Source organism: Periplaneta americana, chromosome 12, assembly GCF_040183065.1.
Source record: "Periplaneta americana isolate PAMFEO1 chromosome 12, P.americana_PAMFEO1_priV1, whole genome shotgun sequence".
Classification (NCBI taxonomy): Eukaryota; Metazoa; Arthropoda; class Insecta; order Blattodea; family Blattidae; genus Periplaneta; species Periplaneta americana.
In genome coordinates this window covers 49,781,980-49,802,410 of record NC_091128.1, presented here as the reverse complement: position 1 = coordinate 49,802,410, position 20,431 = coordinate 49,781,980, and the positions used below count along the sequence as shown (strand labels likewise).

The window sequence follows — 20,431 nt, the reverse complement described above, 5'->3', positions numbered from 1 at the left end:
GTAGATAAACCTCCCGTCTGTCTTACGTTCGATCACGTTGCATTTTGAATTTGGTGCTGCATATTAAACAGTTTGAATTCGAATTACAGTCCAGCTAATTAGAACACGGTATTGAGTGAAGTTGCACAATTATGTAACTGTCCACCTTCAGTAGCGCCATCTCTCGGGAATTATTGGAGTTGTCTAGTGTGGATTTTGTTGTTGTTGATAATGATAATACAAGTAATTCCAAAAAAAAAAAAAAAAATCGATAAATTTATGAGGAAACTGATATATTGAATCAAAATTTCGATATCGATATATCGCTATATCGAAACGAAAATATCGGTATTTTGTAAAAACCAATATATCATTTCCACCTTGAAAAAGTCATTAGGAACATTGATATAAATTTTAATGGTACCATATTTAATAGGACCAGACAGTGCATGGCCTATGCAGATGATATTGTGGTCATGAGTAGATCTCTTGGAGTGCTAAATGAAATAGTAACCCAAATTCAAACAGAAGCAGAGCACATGGGGTTAAAAATTAATAAAGAGAAAACTAAATATATGAGAAACATAAGACCAAGTGGCATTTGTAATAAAGATATTATAATAAATGGACAGAAATATGAGGAAGTAGATTCTTTTAAATATCTAGGAGTTCTAATTACCCAAGAAAACACTGCAGATGCGGATATGAGGCAAAAAATTGCTGGGGGAAATAGATGCCTGAGAGCCCTTAACAAAACTTTGAGAGCAAGATGCATAAGTAAAAAAGCAAAACTTACATTATATAAAACAGTCGTAAGACCAATTGTGCTTTATGGCAGTGAAACTTGGACTCTGTCGAAGAAAATGGAACAACAACTGATGACATGGGAAAGGAAAATTCTAAGGAAAATCTATGGTCCTAAATATGAGAATGGGCACTGGAGGATTAGATATAATACAGAACTGAAAACTCAATATAAATCTCCAGATATTGTTGCTGAAATCAAAGCCCGTAGGTTGGAATGGTTAGGACATGTAATCAGGATGAATGATCAGAGAATACCAAAAAAGATTCTAAACACAAAACCAGAAGGCAGGCGCAATATTGGCAGACAGAAACTAAGATGGTTGGATGGAGTGGAGGAAGATTTAAGGACTCTAGGCGTGAGAAGATGGAGGCAGAAGGCTCTGGTTGGACAGGAATGGACCAAAATCCTAAGGGAGGCCAAGGCTAGACTACAAGGGCCGTAGTGCCAAAGAAGAAGAAGAAGAAGAAGAATATATCATTTCCATCTCTAGCTATGTGGCAGACGAAATAAGGAGTCCAAGAACTTACCTGGAATAACCTGTCATAGGTATGTATGAGAGACTAATGACATTATATATGTAAATATCCGGAGTTGTCTGTAGTTTATTAATATTTAAATTGTATTACAACTTTCCGAAGAATCCTGAGGTTAAAGCTGTTCGGATACCTCGTGTTGTCGTTCCAGCACAATTTATTCCAGCCACTTCAGGAAGGAGGATATGGATCACACGACCTTATATATGTTTCAGAAAGAGGGCTGTGCCATATGTATTTGCACCCTGAAGTGGCTGTCATTTCGAACACTGGTTGTCTGTACAAAAGTTAGAAGAGCATTACACTGATAGTTAATCATAATAATATTGGTATATCTATTCGCTACTACATATAAAGTAGGCTCGTTATGTTATATGAATTATTATTTTCAGGAAAGAAGAAGAGTAAAACGGAAGTTTGCTGAAATCTTTCTCTCCCTCTCTCTACTGTGACAGTTGTAGACGAAGTTGGGACCTCTATTATGTCATTGGAAGCTGATACTGAAAATGAAATTCGGGTTGTGTCGAAGAAGAAGAATAAGGAAATTAAGGAAAGAATAGTTTTATGTACAAAAAGAGAATAAGACATTGCAACAGTATAAATGGCGAGTGGTGAAATCAGTAGATTTGAAAGATGTGTTGGAAACTGTGAAACAGAAAACTTTGTTTGAATACGAGTTTTGTGATATGTCACGTTCCTTTTCAAAGACTTTTGTATCTCTTCTCAATAGACATATGAAAGGTGAATGGTAAGAAGCAAAAGAAACAGTGTAATGAAAATGTACCTGTAACAATTAATTTTCTTTCCCCTAACACATATAACTTTGTTAAAGAATTTGATACAGCTCTTCCTAATCCTCGAACTCTATACAAACGGTACAGTATCGTAAATGCAGTTCATTGTACAGATTGTACAGTTCATATTCTCAGAATGATATAAATAAAATGTTAATATACAAATAATTGTGTTTTTTGTATGTTTATTATGTTGTAGCCTATAGTTTGAACCTTATAAATCATCCAATTTCTTAATAAAAATATAGCAGTGGATCAAACAAAGAACCAACAGTTTAATAACACTAAAAAGGTAAGTAGTTTACATAATTTTGTGATGCAAAACGTGAATTAATTAAATATAACTTTTGTTTATTTCCTTTGAGAAGTTCAATTTTGATTGTTACTCCATTAGCATGAAAAGAAAAAGATTTATATTGCATAAAACTGCAATAATTGTATTTGACAGACTCTTTGATGCGAAAGTGGCTCTGGAACTAAGTGTTTTTTCAATTTTTTTTTCACGGCTTTCAGTAACTATGACAATGTGTTCATAATACAGGAGGTGATGGAGCTTCTTTCGTGACACCGAAAATATTTGGCAAAATTATCAACATGACGCAATAGTTCCAGCATGAACAGTAAACTCTAATATAAAATCATATTTTTTCATTGTTAAGTATTATGTGATAATGAAGTCATAATTTCATTCATAGCCAATCTTACGTTAACCCATTATATCCCAGTGGCAACTAAAGTTGCCAAGGCAATAATGCTTTACTGAATGCTTGATTTGAATTTTTTTCGTTGTTCACAATAATTGGTGTAAAGATTAAGATATCCTCCACTACTTCGTGTTGAGTTTTAGCTCATCCGTTCGTTACGTCGTTAGTACAGAAGAAATTAATGAGGAGTGCACACACAAGATTCTCGACTGCTACACATTCCTTCAATAATGTAATTATAATTATATCTAACAATTGCTGCACAACAATTTAAATTACATAAATCTATTAAGAATATGTGCAATTTTATTATATTAACCAAATTTTTAATGTACAACTTATCACAATTTCATTAGAGAATTTGTATGGCAACTTTAGTTGCCAGTGGGCACTTACAATTCTTTGTTTATCCATTTTACAAATTCTTCCAAATTTTACCATTGCTAACGCTGGAAACGAACAATGACATAATATCAATTTTTTATAGCAATTCTTTCCTTCACTACTGGCTAGTTCGTAGTTCGATTCCGTGCTGTAGTACATTTTTATTTACGTAATATCTGGAACTAAGCTCTGATTTTCATCTGTTATTGCATTTTCGTTTTATAGAAAGTCTATATATAAAACTGTAAGTATAGAGATTTTATACATTCATTATGAAGTAATTGGAATAAAATTTATGTTTATTTTAGGATTTCACAAAATTCCAAGAAAAGGAAAGGTAAAATCTTTAACAGTTCACGAAATTCTGGATATTGCGGAAGACAAAGAAAGCACGGTGAACAACTTAGCAATCGGTCCTCCATTCGAGGCGAAGGAAGTGAAACAGATCAGGATTTAGACCTCTCGTATAATGAAGCTCAAGACAACGTTGATCACCTTCCAGCTAGAATACTTCGCCCTCGAGCTCTCCTAGAGTTTGACGATGGGTATCATTCAGACACCTCTGCTGTATCTGCACTTACAGGAACTTTTGCAATATATACTACTCCTACTAAGACTAATGCTGCTACTCCTGCTATGGTATCTTCATCCATGGTTCCAATGAAGTCCAATGCTTCGTCAGCGACTCAATGTTCATTTGCAGGGAATGTTCCAATACAGCCTTGAAAAATAATGAAGCTAACTACTTCAAATCTAAAATGGAGCAAAGGCAGCAGAGTGAAAACTTAAAATCAAGAAGAAGAGTACTGATATTCGACCAAACGCTAAAGATCTACTTGCAAAGAAACAGCAAAATCCCCTTTATATGCTGTTGGACCATGGATACAGAACTGGCGAGAGAGGGGTGGAAAGCATGGGGAAAGCGTTGGTTCCCCGTCTACAGTCATGTCACTGTGACCCGTACGCAATCACATACATAGACACTGAATACAAATTCCCTCTTCTACCAAGTCGATGACGCGGGGGTGGAAGGAAGGAATGAGTGACGTATTCGGATAAGTGACGCAACGCCACAATTGGCGCCCACTTCTGCGAGCCTGTCTTAGACCCTTTTTCTCTACAGAATTACTTCAGCTTATAGTCATGGAAACCAACAGATATGCGGCTCAGCCAGCATCTTATGCATAATTTGAATACCTCAAGGGAAGAGATTCTTATTCTAATCGGTATTCTACTTCTGTCTGGGTACCACAAACTGCCATCAAGAAGGCTTTATTGGAAAAGCGATTCGGATGTTCATGTGTCACTACTGTCAGAATCTATGCAACACAACCGATTTGATGAACTACTGAGATTCCTTCACCTAACAAATAATGACGGATTACATGTTCTGATTCTCTATATAAAGTGAGACAACTCTTCCATATACTGAACGCTTCCTTCACACAGGTGTCTTGCAAATATGTAAGCATTGATGAAAGTATGATCCTATGAACTGTTTAGCACCATGGCAATTCATAAGGGGAAAGACTGTGAGCGTCAGATTCAAATTGTGAGTTGCTGCTGATCCATCTGGGTTTATCTTTCATGCTGAACCATATTGTGGGAGTTCAACTTGCCTTCCTGAAACAGATCCTGGCCAAGGAAGTAATGTTGTTTTGGGATTGGTTGATCATGTGCAGTTACCACAAGGAATAAAATTCTACTTCTATAATCTCTTCACAACTGCAGTTTGCATTTTTATTTTTCCTGATTCATGTCTCAAAACATTTCATGATGTATGAGGACTATTTGGTGTTGAATAAAATCGACTTTTCTCTTAAATTTGACATAACAATTATGGACTGAGTGAAAAATAATAGTCTAAAGTGATGTGGTGTTTGTAATTTTGTTAGTGCTAAATACAGCAAAAGCTTTTATCGAAGTAAGATGCATTTATTTCACAATAACAAAATATTAGACACGCAAGTGCCCAGTGGCAACTAAAGTTGCCAGCCTAGAATGGTACTTTTGGTTGAAGGTACATGAATGATATAAAATTATAGTGCTTAGGGTTCTTCCAGGACCACATAACAGAAATATCACGCTAATATCTCATTCAGGGAATTACGGGCATTAATGGGTTAATTGGCATTGCAAATCAGAAAGCTAAACTAATTAATGTCTGATTAATTGGTTGATATCTGCTTCCAGATTTCTTCTTTTATTTGAAGACCTCTCCGGAATAAGGACATAACCAACAAAACTGTAAATTCATGTTTCAGTAGAAAGGAAAATTATTTCATGAGCATAAATATTTCATTAATGCTATATTTAGTATCACAATCATTTCACTAAACAGGGATAAAAGTTTATTCAGCCATTGAGTTCAATAATTTGTTATAAAATAAATGCTTTAAAATTTTTCCTACCTACATCACATATTTTCATAATTTCATGTTACATTCCTTTTTCTAGCGAGGTCTTCAATCTACTATTATTATAGTTATCGTCTCGTATGTCATACTTATTTGTATGACACCAAAAAATTTCAATGGCCAACCTGACATATTCGAACAATTTTGCTATCTTTTCTGAAATTAAAACAGCTGAAAAATATTTTCCCGATATGTGTGTAATCATAATCATTGACAAAGGTCGAATGCTTACTATGCCCTGGCAAAAAGATCAAATTTAATTTCAAATAGGGCTGTAGTACGGGTGATGTCCCAGGGATTGTGGGAAGTCACGCAATTGCATGATAGATGAACTTCCAATTAAAAATGTGTTTTCTTTACCTTGTTTTGAACGGTTTTTATTTCAGTTAGAAGATGATGTTTTTTGTGCCACAATTAGTGTGCGGACACACACACACACAAATTCCTTTAGTAAGGGGCAACAAAAAAAGCCGAATACATTTTGCTGTATTGCTATTTTCACGTTAAATAAAATCTTGGAAAATTTTAAATAAACTCTACAACCTAATTTTAATTAAATGTTCAGAAAACGCAGACAACAAGACACACTTATTTCAGAACAACTTGAAAAAATCAAGACATATTTCTACTCCTGCATTTCAACTGAATATTCTAGAGAAAGTTAACAATAATGATGTTTATGTCACATTATAAAAACAAACTTTTAAAACATATAAAACTGTAAAGGGGGAAAAAAATACGATAGGTTTATTCTACATTAAAGAAACTAAATTAAAAATATTATTTTTAAACTTCGATTTAATTTTAATTAAATATTCTGTGAAAACGAACTAAATTAATAATAATATTTTTAAACTCTTCGATTTCATTTTAATTTTGTATTCGGTCGGTCAACACAGACAACAAGAAAAGCTTATTTTACATTATACAAATCTAATTAGTGATTCAAAAAATCTGCGTTTGTTGTACCAAAAGCATTTTCTTCAGCCAATTAGAAATAGTCCTCTCCCACTTCAATTTTTAAAGTAGTAACTCGTAAATTTACATACAAGAAATCAAATTGCCCTTAAAAGCAGTTATTGTGTATTCTTTCAATCATTTATCATCATAATACGCTGCTCTCTTAAATTGACTGAGCATATCAAGAATTAATTAAATAGTTTTCCCAAAATACACTATGAAATGTTTCATATAAAATAATTTTTTTCTCGAAAAGGAAGTAAAAATGAGCAAAATTGTATTAAACTTTTTTGTTTGAAATATCTCAAAGAATAACTCCTTGAAATTAATGACATTACTTATAGTTCATCCTGTACAGGTATATTTCTTACTTTCCTACGTCAGTGCCTACAAGGCAAATTACCTAACTTACCCTTAAAAAATCCAGTGTGTTTTAGTTCATGCCTTTTCATCATTATGATATGAATCCTGCTACTCCACAATAAAAGTTTAAAGACATAAATTTAAAAAAGAAATCGTGCTTACGGTAGCTTAGTGTTATTTCACTATTTAATGATGTAAATTAAATCCTATCAAGATGTAGGAAACATTACTGACAATAATTCTTCTACTGAACTCAGTTCGGAAAACCAAAATCCATTTGCTGCATTATAATTAAGGAGCAGATTTCTATGTAATTAAATATTATTTTTGCATGTGATAAAACACAATTAACAAAGTTAAAAATTCCGAACATGAAGTTTCAAGTTTAAAACCCTAATTTTATTTCACATAAAAACACATATTTTCACAAAAAAATTATGTAAATACATATTTTCAGGAAATCTATTATAAACACATAAATCTTGAGTTTTTTTACTTCAATAATTTTTTTTACAAGAACTTTTAAACATTTTAAAACTAAATCAATTATATCACTCAGAAGTACGTTATCTTTTTAAGAATTCTTGGTTGCTTCGTGTTTCTAAGTGCTGTGTGGTGTATCCGTGATCCATTTTTTGTAATAGTATTGCCTCAAGTTCTGAGAACTGCTAGGCAGCATATCAATGTTATTATTAGAGAATAAATTAACATGGACAAGAAGGAGAGATCTTGCAACACATAATTAGGAATGTTTATTGTTGCTGAAGATGATTTCATTCCACACTTTCTTTGTGAAACACAACAGATAAGAGCTCGGGTATGAACATTATTTAATTTAAACAAATCTCTCGCCTCGCGCTCATGTCCATCAAGTAAGGCAATACGTCTTGTTGTGATTCCCTGTTATTGGACTTTGTCAATTGATATCCTTCAAGATATACTGAAAGATGGTTATTTGAAAAACGATTTGGCTTTCCTATTAGCAAATCTAAGCTTTTTGTGTCACACCATAAAAAACTCGAAACATCCAAAAACCTGTTGTCTGAAACAGGGAGGTGTGTGCCGTGAATATTAAACTAGATTCGCTACCAGGTTCAGAAGTACAAGTACTAAGGGACAAATTCCAGAATGTGTTTGGGAAAAACAGTGGATATAAAAAATGTGTAAAGTTGCTCAAGTATTGGAGGATGTGCCTGTAGGTGAAATTGACGGTATATGTGTTTGTGACATTCCTCTCTTTAAATATGCATGTCTCACGTCCTGTGATGTGGAAAGATAGTTTTCACAGTATAAGTCCTTGTTCAGAGATAATCGGCATGCATTTGTAATGGAGAATTTGGAGATGACCTTTGTTGTTCACTGCAATTCTCGGCCAACTACTAGCACTCAAGTGTGGTGGGTGAGTACCTAGTAACATTTTTTGTTCCAAGCTAAGTAAGTTATTTTTGTCATATTTAAAAAAAAAATATTTTTTTATTTTTAGCAAATATTTTCGTACTTTTTAGCACATAAAAAATAAATATATTTACATTTTTTTTGCACATAAAAATCCGCTCCCTAGTTATCAGCATCAATGTGAAACTTATGTAGAGCCTATATATATGGGTTGTAATAGAAAATTAGGTTATTTTATGTATTATTATTATTACTACTACTACTATGCCTAACAGCCCAATGTTGGGCCCTAGCCTTCTCTAGCTTCTTTCTCCATTTTTCCCTATCCGTAATCAACGGGTTCCAAAGATTATTATTAATGCAATTATTGTGTATAGGTAATTAAGTTACCACTGCCACCGGGTTTTTGCCCACTTGTGAATAAATACATACACTTTGCTACATGTCACTTTTCATTAGCACATACATATGTGAGCAAGTGTTCTCCAGAATGAAACATGTTAAGTGTGCAACGAGAACGCGAATCATTGATGGTTATCTGGAGAGTTCACTTCGAGTTGGTAACTTACAACATCGATTAAACCAGATACTGAGGTCCTCGTTCGTGAGAAGCAGTGCCAAATCTCGCACTGACAGATAAAATATTAGTTTACTTAATATTTTAAATTTAATATACGAGGCGCATCCTGAAAGTAAGTTTCCCTATTAAAAAAAAAAAAAAGACACACTTTCAGGAAAACATTTATTGGCAACAGGTACAGCAATGTTTCAGCTATTTTTCAACATAGCCACCATCAGAATTGAGACACTTGTCATATCGTGGGATCAACTTTTGTATCCCTCTGTCGTAGAACTCTGCCGCCTGTGAATGGAACCAGTGTGTGACAGATGTCTTCAGCTCTTCGTCGTTGCCAAAACGCTCACCGGAGGACAGGAATTTCTTGAGGTGCAAGAAAACGTGAAAATCGCTGGGAGCAAGATCAGGACTGTAGGGTGGATGATCAAACAACTCCCAGTCAAATTCCGTCAAAACACCTGCTGTACGCCTTGCCGTATGTGGACGAGCATTGTCATGGAGGAGCACAACACCTGCAGTAAGCATTACACACCTCTTGTTTTGAATGGCACGTCGCAATTTTCGTAGTGTTTCACAGTAACTGTCAGCATTCACTGTTTCACCTCTTGGAAGGAAGTCAATGATGTGCACATCACTTTCCGTACTGACAGCGTCTGTTTGAATTTCGTCCTGACCGGAGATCCCCTATGCCGCCAATGCATTGACTGCTGCTTGGTTTCCGGGGTGAAGTGCGAAATCCAAGTCTCATCGCCCGTGATGATCCTGTCGAGGAACTCGTCGCCGTCATCGTGGTACCGTTGCAGAAATGTCAGTGCTGCTCCTAAACATTGCATTTTGTGTTCGGGTGTCAGGTTTTTCGGCACCACCTGGCATACACTTTTTTGAACAGCAGGTGCTTAGTGACAATCTCATGCAACAAGGATCGCGATATCTGCGGAAAATGGCTGCTCAGCTCGGTAATTGTGAAGCGATGGTTCTCCATGATGCACTGTCGCACCAGCTCAACACGATCATCATTGATGAGGAACGGTCGGCCACTGTGCTGTTCATCATGAACACTTTGACGACCTTCGGAAAACTGCCTACACCAGCGATGCACCATCTGCTTACTCATGATGTTAGGCCCATAGACCTGACAGAGCTGCCGATGAATTTCAATTGGCGCAATGCTTTGTGCATTAAAGAACTTTATCACCTACCGAACCTAGCAGGGGGCGGGAGAAGGAATAAGAGCTTCCACTTCGGACTACTGCTGCCACGCTACTGGCACCAGGCGGGGCCTGTCCGGCTGGCATATTATTGATATGTTATAGATCTGTTACGCATGCACAATTGACATCGCTAATTACGTTTACTTTCAAGGGGAAAAATTCGGGAAACTTACTTTCTGGATGCGCTTCGTAATAATTTCAATTAAACAAAAAAAATGTTTAAAAAAAGAAGGAACGAAGATGTTCTTCAAGAGCTTGAAATATCTCCTATTTTGGATTACACCCATAGCTACAGAACTAATTGGCAGCAACATGTTCACCGCATGGAAATGACTCACATTCGTCATCACATCTCTACCTACTGTCCAAGAGGGAAGACCTTTAAAGAGATGGCTTGAAACCGTAACAGTCCCAATACTTGTTAGGGCGATGATGATGAAGATAAAAAGTTTATGTTAATCTTAGATATGTTTATCTTTATAATGTTCAATTTAGATATACATGAAAATGATGTGTTATTTAAAAAAATTAAACCACATGACCCACAAATCAATCCACCTTAACGACAGTGACCTTTGCCAAAAAAGATTGCACACACCTACTGTAAGTCAAGGACACACATTCCTTTTTTCCTCCTTGGCAAGATTACCCACTCTTCTCTACAATATGACCTCACAGTCGAATGGGCAATAATTTGTTAGAATCCTATCACAGCCAATTGGTTAGTATTGCAAATTAAAACAACTTGGGTCTATATGACTATAGGATATCGGTAGTGTGTTTATGAGAATATATGTTGGCTAGATTGGAGAATGGGGTGATGTCATGTGGTCGACATATGTGAGAAGGTTAGTGGGTTTGTTGAGGAGATATCTCCGTGACATGTGGTCGACTTATGTGAGGTTAGTGGGTTAGTTGAGGTGATATCTCAGTGACATGAGGTCAACTTATGTGAGAAGGTTAGTGGGTTAGTTGAGGTGATATCTCAGTGACATGAGGTCGACTTATGTGAGAAGGTTAGTGGGTTAGTTGAAGTGATATCTCGGTGACATGACGTCGATGTATGTGAGAAGGCTAGTGGGTTAGTTGAGGTGATATCTCAGTAACATGAGGTCGACGTATGTGAGAAGGTTAGTGGGTTAGTTGAGGTGATATCTCAGTGACATGAGGTCAACGTATATGAGGTTAGTGGAGGTGATATCTCAGTGACATGAGGTCGACGTATGTGAGAAGGTTAGTGGGTTAGTTGAGGTGATATCTCAGTGACATGAGGTCAACTTATGTGAGGTTAGTGGGTTAGTTGAGGTGATATCTCAGTGACATGAGGTCAACGTATATGAGAAGATTAGTGGTTCAGTTGAGGTGATATCTCAGTGACAGGAGGTCAACGTATGTGAGGATAGTGGGTTAGTTGAGGTGATATCTCAGTGACATGAGGTCGACATATGTGAGGAGGTTAGAGGGATAGTTGAGGTGATATCTCAGTGGCATGTGGCCGACTTATGTGAGCTTAATGGGTTAGTTGAGGTGATATCTCAGTGACATGAGGTCAACTTATGTGAGAAGGTTAGTGAGTTAGTTGAGGTGATATCTCAGTGACATGAGGTCGACTTACGTGAGAAGGTTAGTGGGTTAGTTGAGGTGATATCAGTGACATGAGGTCGACGTATATGAGAAGGCTAGTGAATTAGTTGAGGTGATATCTCAGTGACATGAGGTCGACGTATGTGAGAAGGCTAGTGGGTTAGTTGAGATGATATCTCAGTGACATGAGGTCGACACGTGAGGTTAGTGGGTTAGTTGAGGTGATATCTCAGTGACATGAGGTCGACGTATGTGAGAAGGCTAGTGGGTTAGTTAAGGTGATATCTCAGTGACATGAGGTCGACGTATGTGAGAAGGTTAGTGGGTTAGTTTGGGTGATATCTCAGTGACATGAGGTCAACGTATGCGAGAAGGTTAGTGGGTTAGTTGAGGTGATAACTTAGTGACATGAGGTCGACGTATGTGAGAAGGTTAGTGGGTTAGTTGAGGTGATATCTCAGTGACATGAGGTCGACGTATGTGAGAAGGTTAGTGGGTTAGTTTGGGTGATATCTCAGTGACATGAGGTCGACGTATGTGAGAAGATTAGTGGGTTAGTTGAGGTGATATCTCAGTGACATGAGGTCAACTTATGTGAGAAGGTTAGTGAGTTAGTTGAGGTGATATCTCAGTGACATGAGGTCGACTTACGTGAGAAGGTTAGTGGGTTAGTTGAGGTGATATCAGTGACATGAGGTCGACGTATATGAGAAGGCTAGTGAATTAGTTGAGGTGATATCTCAGTGACATGAGGTCGACGTATGTGAGAAGGCTAGTGGGTTAGTTGAGATGATATCTCAGTGACATGAGGTCGACACGTGAGGTTAGTGGGTTAGTTGAGGTGGTATCTCAGTGACATGAGGTCGACGTATGTGAGAAGGCTAGTGGGTTAGTTAAGGTGATATCTCAGTGACATGAGGTCGACGTATGTGAGAAGGTTAGTGGGTTAGTTTGGGTGATATCTCAGTGACATGAGGTCAACGTATGCGAGAAGGTTAGTGGGTTAGTTGAGGTGATAACTTAGTGACATGAGGTCGACGTATGTGAGAAGGTTAGTGGGTTAGTTGAGGTGATATCTCAGTGACATGAGGTCGACGTATGTGAGAAGGTTAGTGGGTTAGTTTGGGTGATATCTCAGTGACATGAGGTCGACGTATGTGAGAAGGTTAGTGGGTTAGTTGAGGTGATATCTCAGTGACATGAGGTCGAGGTATGTGAGAAGATTAGTGGGTTAGTTGAGGTGACATCTCAGTGACATGAGGTCAACGTATATGAGGTTTGTGGGTTAGTTGAGGTGATATCTCAGTGACATGAGGTCGACGTATGTGAGAAGGTTAGTGGGTTAGTTGAGGTGATATCTCAGTGACATGAGGTCAACTTATGTGAGGTTAGTGGGTTAGTTGAGGTGATATCTCAGTGACATGAGGTTAGTGGTTCAGTTGAGGTGATATCTCAGTGACAGGAGGTCAACGTATGTGAGGATAGTGGGTTAGTTGAGGTGATATCTCAGTGACATAAGGTCAACGTATGTGAGAAGGTTAGTGGGTTAGTTGAGGTGATATCTCAGTGACATGAGGTCGACGTATGTGACAAGATTAGTGGGTTAGTTGAGGTGATATCTCAGTGACATGAGGTCGACGTATGTGAGAACGTTAGTGGGTTAGTTGAGGTGATATCTCAGTGGCATGTGGTCGTCTTATGTGAGGTTAGTGGGTTAGCTGAGGTGATATCTCAGTGACATGAGGTTGACATATGTGAGGTTAGTGGGTTAGTTGAGGTGGTATCTCAGTGACATGAGGTCGACGTATATGAGAAGGCTAGTGGGTTAGTTGAGGTGATATCTCAGTGACATGAGGTCGACGTATGAGAAGGTTAAAGGGTTAGTTGAGGTGATATCTTAGTGATATGAGGTCGACGTATGTGAGAAGGCTAGTGGGTTAGTTGAGGTGATATCTCAGTGACATGAGGTCAACATATATGAGGTTAGTGGGTTAGTTGAGGTGATATCTCAGTGGCATGAGGTCGACGTATGTGAGAAGGTTAGTGGTTTAGTTGAGGTGATATCTCACTGACATGAGGTCGACGTATGTGAGAAGGTTAGTGGTTTAGTTGAGGTGATATCTCAGTGACATGAGGTCGACGTATGTGAGAAGATTAGTGGGTTAGTTGAGGTGATATCTCAGTGACATAAGGTCAACGTATGTGAGAAGGTTAGTGGGTTAGTTGAGGTGATATCTCAGTGACATGAGGTCAACGTATATGAGGTTAGTGGGTTAGTTGAGGTGATATCTCAGTGACATGATGTCGACGTATGTGACAAGATTAGTGGGTTAGTTGAGGTGATATCTCAGTTACATGAGGTCGACGTATGTGAGAAGGTTAGTGGATTAGTTGAGGTGATATCTCAGTGACATGAGGTCAACTTATGTGAGAAGGTTAGTGGGTTAGTTGAGGTGATATCTCAGTGACATGAGGTCGACGTATGAGAAGGTTAGTGGGTTACTTGAGGTGATATCTCAGTGACATGAGGTCGACGTATGTGAGAAGGTTAGTGGGTTACTTGAGGTGATAGCTCAGTGACATGAGGTCAACTTATGTGAGAAGGTTAGTGGGTTAGTTGAGGTGATATCTCAGTTACATGAAGTCGACGTATGTGAGAAGGTTGGTGGGTTAGTTGAGGTGATATCTCAGTGACATGAGGTCGACGTATGTGAGGTTAGTGGGTTAGTTGAGGTGATACCTCAGTGTGTTTTATTTACTCGTCGTGTTGGTTTACGTCGGCCATGTTGTGACGTCAGAATAGTTTTTCAAACTTGACGAAAATTAAGCGATATCCTATAATAAAAGAATCCTGACAACTTATTCTGCTTGTGACTTTCCGTCGTTTTCCTAAGGCACTAAGGCAAATGTCAAAATGAGTCCTAAAAGAAATGGACCTAAGTTCCCTCCCTCCCCCCCCCCTCTCTCAGTATTTTTCATATTAAAGCTTAGAGATAATCAGAGCCTTGGTTTTTACATGTCACCTTTGATAGATCAGCATGAGCTTAATCGAGTATCACTTACACAGCGCAAGAGTTTGGATCTCTTCTCTTGCAAGAACTACAGAATATCCTTCTCCCCACTCACTGCCCAGGCTTTTAACATGTTCGGCAATTTTGTCCTACTGCTATTGTTGTGCTCTACATATGCTCCCACATGTGGTAGCTACTAGATTACGCCAATTTTCTGTTTTCCCCTTTCAAAATTCTGTATGTTCATTCATATGTAACAGCGAAAATTGGAATAAGGCAAGCAGTCAATAGACTTGGAGCTCTCATAGCTTCTTCTTCTCAGCACCAATTTCCCTTGCATGGACTATTTTCGAGTACCTTTTACGTTTCTTCTCCCATTTCTCCTTTCATTAATTCATTCACTCATTTACAACTTACATGGTGATGCAAAGGCAGCTATCGAATTCGACAAGCTGCATTTAACCGATACTGCAGAGTAGAACAGTGCCTGTCTGAAAGTGTCTACTAAGTTCAGCAGGAAATATCTTATTGTCGGATCATCGGATCTGTGCCCCTTCAGCGCCGTCGTCGTTCTTGGAAAAGTTAATGCCTATACTCACTCCATTCCACCCGCTTTCCTCTCACCATGTTGAACAGCAGGTCACGAACCTTGCCGAATAGGGATGTTGCCAAACTTCCGTCAAACGGTATCATAAATAACTGGTCCTCCATGCTACAATATTATTTATTTCAATCAAAATACATCTTGTATTTCTACATTTTTAAAATCTAAATCCCATGTCTCGAATCACTTTCCGTAGTTTTTCTCTCCAACCTTGAAAATCACTGCTTCTCTCGCAAGCTTCAGTAATTTCTTCAATGTTGAAACTTCTTTCTGAACGGTATAAAATTCTTGTATCTTTCTTCTTAAAATACATCGGTTCATATCATCTACAATAATTAAAAGTTCCCTTGGTCTGTTCTTCTCTGGTGATTCTAGCTTTTCATTTCGTGCACAGACTCCCTCTCTCCTGATTTTCTTTATTAGGTGCTCTGACCTGCCTATATAAATTACATAAAATGTTGTATTATATCAGTATTAGTTAAGTAAGTAATTTTAATACGTAATCAATTGAAATAAAATAGGCCTCACCTGTGATATCAGTTGCTCTTTTCGTTGCCTGATTTATAGGAAACAGATATTGACCTGTTTGTTTCTCTTCATTGCAAAATGCTATTACGTACTTGCTTAATAATATTTCTTTCGCCACTCCGAGCTACAGTATTCATGTTGAGTTGACAACACTGGACTCCAAGTGCAAATAAACTGTCCCGCAAGGAGGTCAAAATTGTGAGTAGTGGGGGACAGAAAGGGAGAGAGATAGAAAAGAGAGAGAGAGAGAGAAATGAATTACCGAGGCTGAGAAGGAATTAGGGTTCAGTTCGCATATGTTACAGGGGCACAGATCCGATGGTCCGACTATACCACCATTGCTTTGGTGTTTGGGAGCCTTTATCCAATTGTAATTTTTTTCTCTGGTACTTAAAGAGGGACCCAAAGGCTTGCACTGCAGCCTGAGGCTTATTATGCTTACCACTTCTATTCTGTGAATGATTGGGTAGCTGAATGGCCACGTTCTTGTACAAGTACAGCACGTTGCACCGTGAACTGGACCCAGGCAATGGTATGAAGGATGATATTATATGAATTAATAATGGCGACATGAGTCCGAGATCCAACGCCGAAAGTTGCCCAGCAATTCTGTTTCCATTGGTTGAGGGAAAATCTGATGAACATAAAGAAATTAATTGTAGGGTAATAACCTTAATCGTTTGAAATGCTGGAACCAACATGCAGCTGTTAAGGCTCATTATTTTCATTCCTCAAATCGTTGTAAGATTTGAACTAGCTTACTAATCAGGGATGTTGTGGAGATGAGCGACGCTCCGGCACTGTGTTTGAAGGTGGAGCGGAGCTCCGGCACTGATTTGGAATTTTAAAATCTATTTTGACATCACAATACTTTCCCTGCTAACGATATCTTAGTTAATATCAGAATATTTAGTGATTATATTTTCTGTGCTTCCTTTAGAAAATCGGAACAAGTTCGAAAGTAGGAGGTCGCGAGACCACTAGGAGCGTAGGCTGTGTGTGTGATGAGAAATGGGGTAAGAATCAGTGACAGGACAACCACCAAACTAAACTTTAGTGCGCCTACGCGAAATGATCACATTCCTAATTCACTTTCGTTTCGTATCGTATTTCGTTAGTTTTCAGGTCTTTGTACGATACAGGAGGTTGTCTAGGTGTTACTCAACGAAATGTGTTGTGTTTGTTTCCCAGTTATTTTACGAAGTGAATTTTAAGCAGTTAATTTACTGCCTATAACGTTACTAAAAGATTGCTTGAAACTTTTGTTTTTACCTATTGCCCTTCAGTAAATATGGAACAAAATAAACGTAGACAAAAAAACATCAACTTCTTTCTTTTCTCGTGCCATTGCTGTTACTAGTGGAATTACAAAAGCTTCCTCTTCTGATATTGTTGATATCTCAAACCTCTTGCTTCTATTTGATGAACCTAGTAATCCAACCAGAGATACTGTTATAAAAGATACAGTTCCAGTATGACTGTGAAGAATATTCAACGTCATAATGTTCAAAATAGTGAAAGCCAAACAGTCGGCCTGCAAAGTGAGTGGCCGAATGTATGGAATGAAAAAAAAAATTGTGGTCAAGAAAAAAAGAAGCTTATCCGTGGATTGAGTGTAAGCAATGTAAGCTAGGCTGTAAAGTGTGTCATGAAGTAGGCCTAACTACAGGTGCATTAAAAAAAAGAGTGTATTTCTGTATCTAACGAATGGCGCTCATATTCAGTAAAATACTACGGATCGATCAGATCAGCTTAAGGCACTACGAAAAAAATCATTGAACACAAGAAATCCAGTGCTCATAATATAGCACAAAAAATTATTCATATGCTATGTTTGAAAAGCAATCAATTGAAAATATTGGCGAATAAACGAGTGCAGCCCACCGTGAAGCAACAAAAGCGAAATTTATATAAGCTTATTACATTGCGTAGAATGATCACCCTTACAGTGACCATTTCGGTTTACTTGAGCTTCAGAAGCTAAATGGAGTAGATATTGCATTATCCTTACAGTCTTACTTTATGGCATTTCTTTCTTTGTCTTTTTTTTTTTTTTTGCATCCAAACCTTCCCCTTCCCCAAAAGTTAAAAAACATAAAGAGCTCCGGCACTGTAAAGTTTGGGACTACAATCCTGTTGCTAATAGTAACATATTTTACCCATAATCATAGGCCTATGATTTAATAGTAGCTGCTGCAGTTTCTATTACTGTTGACGTGTTTTAAACGTATGTACGAGTAAGCTTCTCGTCACTATTACACGTCTTCGGAAGATTATGTTCATTGAAGACGAAACTCCACACGTGTCCGTGACATTTTGTCCCCACAGTTTGATCTTGCACTTTGTTTCACACATCTGTCATACACGTTTCCATTGCAGATAATGAGCTCAACTGCAGCATTATTAATAGCCCTACTGACAGACATCAAATTTAAACATTTAAAACAAATTTGAAGAAATGGCTTTGGAATACTTCTTACTCTCTTGTTTATAAAGAGCTGTTCTGGCAACAGTGAATTTATTAACATCGTTGCGTTTTCTTTTCAAGAGTTATCAAAACACCAATTCAACCATTAGCCTAGGCCTAATAATAACATCGATTGAATGTGATAAAATGTTTCAAGATTTAGTTAACATTTTACTAAATTAAAATACAGCATTTACAGCAATACATTCGACTCTAGATTAATAATTCCCTTTAAAAGTAGGTCTTTCTAGCTGGTTATTTAACGATGTTGTATAAAGTGCTAGGTTATTTAACGTCGATGGAATTGGTGATAGCGAGATGAGGCCGAGGATTCGCCATAATTTTCTGACATTTGCCTTTGACCGTCGGAAAAAGCCCAACCATAGCATAATCCGTCCACGCGGGAATCGAACCTACACCCGAGCGCTGTTCCGTATCAGCATGAAAGATCTTGAATTACTGCAAAGCTGGAATCCTCAAAATTCATTCTCGATATTTGTCATTAATCGGCTAAACTAGGCTTTGTACGTTTATTTTGATTTTAATCTTGATGCATGAAATTGAAATGTTTGTTGTTCGGATGAAGCATTGTCAAGACGCGAGTAAATAATTTAAAAACCGTGGCAGTCCCGACAAAATTGAGATTGGTGAAAATCCTCTTCAAATATTATTGTCGATTTAAATTTATTTTAAGAAATAGGTAGTCAAAAAGTGCAATGTTTCATTCAGCAGATAGTTCCGATTGTATGAAAAGGCTACGAAACAAAGGCACTTACTTATCACTGTACAAGAGCCCTGTAAATTAAGTACAGTAATTAGTGTATGTTTCTTAACGGGGCAATTAATATTATTGTTACATTGAAAACAGTGGACGCAGACATTTAAAAATGGCACACTTATGACCTTGTAAGTCTACACAGATGTAACCTACGAGCTATTTATGAAGAGGTAGTGCTCACAATAACCTTGACCAATATGAACTTTACGCCATTTCGTCAAGTTTATGCGACCAGATTTAATCAGCCTAAAAAGATGAAAGGAGAAAGATAATGTGAAAATGAATTGTATTTACAATGAGATTTTTCAAGGTCATTCAGGATCTGCAATGGCTGTTCTATTGCTCCATTCTCTCCTATTCGTCCATGATTACATAATGCGATGCACTTGGGGTATCAAGTGGATCGATCAGTGTCACTATTTCTTCTGATCAAATCCACCATCTTGTTTACTTTAAGCACTGCTACGCTCGCTACGCTGCCGGCCGGTCCTATAACTGGGAGGTACGTGCGAACAGTAGCGGAACGCTGCTACCAGAGATATCAGCTCATGCCTCATGCCTGCCTGGAACGTCGTTTTTGGCGGAACGCCGACTACCGTCCATGACCTTGCCCACACTTCGCGCGCAGTCGAAGATTGGTGAGACCACGTGACATCATTGCACGATGCGACAGTGTTGTCAAACGTTCACGGCCAATGCTCTCCCGCCTTTTCAGCAGGAATAACATAAACATACTATACGTCACATTGCACAATGTAATGTTTTGATTGTGGTATGACGAGATCGAAGCAACTGAGATACTGGGAAAGAAACACCTGTCCCCTGTGCACCCTCAGGTTCCCATTCTACTTCTACTGCACGTCTTGTGCATAAACACATTTCTGAACTACGAATATAAACTATTTTAGCACATGTCTCAATCTACGTGTATAATAAAACAATTATTTTTGTTTAAATTCACTTTTTCACGTGTTCACAACGATCACTAGCGCAGTAAACTGAAATTGTTTATACAATGCAACAGCAATGTCACATAGTATGCACGTAATTATTCCGAGTTCTGTGACCTGTAGCACTATTTTATGCATCTATGATTTACAGTATCTTCTCTTTTTCTCTGTAAGAGCTACTAGCAATGCGAACTGAATGTCAAGTATTAAATCACATATTAAATTACAATTGTTATTCTCAATGAATGATATTATATTACCCTGAATTTCACCGCACGTATCTTTGTATGATCCAAAACAAAGTGCTCTGTTCTGACTTTGGATGCTTTGTGTTATGTATTCATTACATTTCCGATATTCTCACTACCCCTCCGCAAAGAGCAA

The 20,431-nt window shown here is 37.7% G+C and overlaps 2 long non-coding RNA genes across 2 annotated transcripts in view; one reads left to right on the top strand and one right to left on the bottom strand.

Moving 5' to 3' along the window:
- Positions 1-2,606, top strand: part of LOC138710397 (uncharacterized) — a 20,694-nt gene extending 18,088 nt beyond the window's left edge. The window contains exon 5 of the long non-coding RNA XR_011335218.1: positions 1,713-2,606. This is a non-coding gene — a long non-coding RNA (uncharacterized lncRNA). The remainder of the gene's footprint in view (positions 1-1,712) is intronic.
- The window catches only part of LOC138710398 (uncharacterized), a 26,445-nt gene extending 6,014 nt beyond the window's left edge, over positions 1-20,431 (bottom strand). The window contains exon 1 of the long non-coding RNA XR_011335219.1: positions 19,392-20,431. This is a non-coding gene — a long non-coding RNA (uncharacterized lncRNA). The remainder of the gene's footprint in view (positions 1-19,391) is intronic.